General features: G+C 43.3%; 1 non-coding gene across 1 annotated transcript; it reads left to right on the top strand.

The window, feature by feature from the left end:
• The first annotated feature begins 938 nt into the window (after window positions 1-938).
• TRNAC-GCA lies at window positions 939-1,010 on the top strand. The gene has a single exon. It is a non-coding gene; the product is annotated as a tRNA-Cys (tRNA).
• The last annotated feature ends 3,369 nt before the right edge of the window (window positions 1,011-4,379 follow it).

The following is a 4,379-nucleotide window of genomic DNA, read 5'->3' as shown; positions in this document are numbered from 1 at the left end:
TTTGTCAATGCCAGAACCCTTCTAAATTGAGATCCTGTAATTCTATCTGTACTTACAAGATCAATGACCTTAAGTATAAAAGGCTTTGGAAGATCCTTCACAGGCCAGCAGTGTTTAGAATTTGTGCTGAGTATTAGCTAATTTTTTACTCTAAATATCCCTTCTGGTAAAGTTCTATGAGATGGATGAAAGAATAGTATTTCTCAATTTCAAAATAGACAATTTTCTTGCTTTCAAGTATTTCATTAGTTTGCTGAATATGTCTATGAAAAACTCTCCCAGCTTTCTCCTCATCTCCGGACTTAATCTTTTAATCTTGCATGAGTTGTTAACAAGCTTTCGGTAAATTATCCTGTTGTAGATCACTGCCATAAACAGTGAGAGATGAGTTAATAACATCAGATTGTATTTTTAGTGTAAAAATTTGGATAACGTTAAGTAATTTAATATATGCCTTTGATTGCACAAGTAGAAATAATTTATGGGCTTATCTATATGATTTGGCATAGTCTATAAATGCTTCTCTTATGTCTGTATCACATTTTATTGTCAAAAATTAATGTGATGGGTTCTTAGAAAAACAAGTTAAAAATTAAAACACTATAGAACAGTACTGAGTCTTAGCTACAGCTCTCTTTTTTTTATACTTACAGATAAGTAATTTGATTTCAAATTAATAATAATTATCATGTCTTTCCACCATGGCAAATAGATGATTACCTGCCTTCATGCAATTGATGTGGATTTCACAAAACAGGAGCAGTAATTAGCTGAACCTGCTAGATTATTACCATCAGGAGAAAAAAAAGACTCAACAGTAACAAAAATCTCAACTGCTGGTTTAGACAGTCTTTAATATTGTAGTAATGGTGCTAAACACCATTAAATATGGGCATCCTTTCAGAGCTTGGGTGGAAGATATGTTTCAGCTAAAGACTTCCCTGGTGGCTCAGTTGGTAAAGAACCTGCCTGCAGTGCAGGAGACCTGGGTTCGATTCCCAGGTTGGGAAGATCCCCTGGAGGAGGGCATGACAACCCACTCCAGTATTCTTGCCTGGGAAATCCCATGGACAGAGGATCCTGGCAGAACACAGTCCATGGGGGTCGCAAACAGTCAGACATGATGAGCAACTAAACCACCACCACCATGTTCCAGCTAAAAAAGTACAATGGACCCACGGCAGGTCCACAGTTGGACAAACTGTGGTTCCTCTGAGCTCGTTTATGCCCTTAAAATTACCCAAAATAAGAACTTCTTTTCCACTCTGTATAATGCAGAAGGCACAGTTCTCATCCAAGCATATGATAAATGGATTTCCAAGGTTTATGTTCTGTTTTAACAAAAAAAATAATCTGTCCTTTCCATGAAGTGCTAGCTGCTGCTAAGTCGCTTCAGTCGTGTCCGACTCTGTGCGACCCCATAGACGGCAGCCAACCAGGCTCCCCCATCCCTGGGATTCTCCAAGCAAGAACACTGGAGTGGGTTGCCATTTCCTTCTCCAATGCATGAAAGTGAAAAGTGAAAGTGAAGTCGCTCAGTCGTGTTCGACTTAGCGACCCCATGGACTGCAGCCTACTAGGCTCCTCCATCCATGGGATTTTCCAGGCAAGAGTACTGGAGTAGGGTGCCATCGCCTTCTCCGGAAGTGCTAGCAGTCCCAGCTTAATGCCCTCCTTTTGGGCTCATCAAATATACTGGACATTGGTTCCCTGGCCATAGCTACCTTGCATCAAATTACATAAGAAGCCTCATGCTTCCACATCATTTTGAGGGGTCTGGGCCAGAGTCACTCACATAGCTCATTCACCCACAAGCATTTGTTGAGCATCTATGAGGTGTCAAGCCTGGTGACAATCAGGAAAGACTGTCCTCAAGAAGCTTGCTTTCTAGTCCTGGCTGGTTTTCTTCAGATCCCAGGACTCCCAAGACAATGCCTTCAGCCTCTGCACTGCCCCCTGAGCTGCAGGGCACCCCTGGAGTATGCTGCTTGGAAGGGGCTCTAAGGACTCGATTCTGAATCCAATCCCCGCTCCCTAAGCCCGAGGTCAGCAGTGAACATAGTTCCCTCTTTCCCATGCACTGTCTTTTTCCTATCTGGTATCTCAGTTTCTACTTTCAACAGAGACTTTTGCCTGGGCTAAATCATTCTCACCCTGACTTGAAAGTCAGCTTCCAATCCCTTCCTACTGGCTGGAATCCAGCTCCAACAGACAGACCAGCTTCCTGACAGGGACCACTTAGCGGCCCTTCCAAAGTCCACCCCCCCCCAGCCCCCAACCCCTGTCCATTTCCGGTCACAAGGCTCTGCCTGTATCTGAGTACAGATGCAGTTCTACCCAGCTGAGCCCCACTCTCAGTCCCTGCAGCCCATTAATATTCTTCCACTGGTTTCCCTCGGTGCCTGGGTCGAACATGGGAGCCTGGTCCTGCCCATCCACCCTGCCTTAACTGCTGATTAGACACTCATGTGTTTCCCCTACTAGAGTTATGACAGCCAAGCCTAGACAGCTGAGCTTCCTTCATACAGACCAGACAAATCAGGCTTTCGATGTTTAGAGGAGAAAGCCAGCATCTTCCTTTCCACAGCTCCCAGTCATACATTCTTCTCTCCCTTGGGGCTGGGGTCCTAGTCTTTATCATCCATCCATTACTCCGGTCCCAAAGAAAGAAACTCCTCCTCCCGGCTCAGCCATTCCCTCTCACCCTGGACTCACCCCTCCCAGGGAGCCGTGGTGCATATGATCAGCTAGAGTCTGACAGTCTCTGGGTGAGCAGTGCACATTTGTTTATTTCTTACATTGAGAGGTAGAGATTGGCCAAGGTTTGTTGAATAATTGCATCAAGCCCTATACATCGTTTGAACCTCTTAAGTCCTTCCAGGATGGATGAAATGCTGCCTTAGTGTCTCTGGGGAATATCATCAAGTAAAGCCAGCAGGTTCTGGTGCCATAACTAGAGGTCACATGATGCTTCACTTGTGTCAGAATGGAACGCTTATTTCATTCTTTACCCTTTTCCCTCCAAAACTCAGGACTTGATCTTCCCTTTAAGTCGTAGCTGGGACCAACTTTTGTTGCACAAGAGAGGGATCTGGATGCCTTGTCCAGCACCCTGAGATTCAACATCAAGTCACTTTTCCATTCATCTCTCTTCATATCTTGAATTTTCTGGTCCCAGCAATCATCATTTAACTGCTGTGATCCCAAAAGCCGATTCATCTGAACCCAAGTTCTAATAGTTGGCCCTGAGGCCAAACCTCTTTCTTAATTATATCCTTATTACTGTAATTTCCAGAGCTGGTAATTCCGTTTTGCTAGTTCTCCACCCAGTGGTTTTGAATCTGAGTCCAGAAGCGTGTGTACTTAGCACATGTTAGATGCAAAATAATCATTAATTGGTCAATTGATTTAAAAATACCTGGGCTACTATAATAGATGGTAGGCATCAAACCCAGAGAAAGACTTAGAGTAGACAGAATTCACTCAAATAAGGACTTCTGGGATTCACTCAAGTGAGAACTAAAGGGCAAGGACTGCGTCTTTTTTAAAATTTATTTCATTGAAGTATAGTTGGTTTACAATGTTGTGTTAATTTCTACTGTACCGTGAAGTGATTCAGCACTTATACATTCTTTTTCATATTCTTCTCCATTATGGTTTATCACAGGATTTTTTTTTTTACTTTTTATTTTATATCTGAGTATAGTTAATTTTGGAGAAGGCAATGGCACCCCACTCCAGTACTCTTGCCTGGAAAATCCCATGGACAGAGGAGCCTGGTAGGCTGCAGTCCATGGGGTCGTGAATTCGGACACGACTGAGCGACTTCACTTTCACTTTTCACTTTCATGCATTGGAGAAGGAAATGGCAACCCACTCCAGTGTTCTTGCCTGGAGAATCCCAGGGACGGGGGAGCCTGGTGGGCTGCTGTCTATGGGGTCGCACAGAGTCGGACACAACTGAAGCGACTTAGCAGCAGCAGTTAATTTAACATGTTGTGTTAGTTTCAGGTGTACAACAAAGTGATTCAGCTATACACATACATGTATCTTTTTCAATCTTTTCCCAATTAGATTGTTACAGAATATTGAGAAGAGTTCCCTGTGCTATTCAGTAGGTCCTTACTGGTTATCCATTTTAAATATAGCAGTCTGTACATGTCATTCCCAAACCTCTTAACTACTGAGTGAAGTTATATGTGGAATCCAAAAAAAAAAAAAAAAGATACAAATGAACTTATTTACAAACCAGAAACAGACTCAGGGACTTAAAGAACAAGCCTATGGTTACCAGGATGGAAGGGAATGGGGGAGGGACAGTTTCAGACTGTGTGTACTGATTCACTGCTGCCTCTCTACCTTGGCACCATGCCTGGCAC

Source organism: Bos indicus x Bos taurus, chromosome 9 (genome assembly GCF_003369695.1).
Source record: "Bos indicus x Bos taurus breed Angus x Brahman F1 hybrid chromosome 9, Bos_hybrid_MaternalHap_v2.0, whole genome shotgun sequence".
In the NCBI taxonomy this organism is placed as follows: Eukaryota; Metazoa; Chordata; class Mammalia; order Artiodactyla; family Bovidae; genus Bos; species Bos indicus x Bos taurus.
The sequence above is the reverse complement of the archived record's forward strand: the minus strand, read 5'-3'. Positions and strand labels throughout refer to the sequence as shown.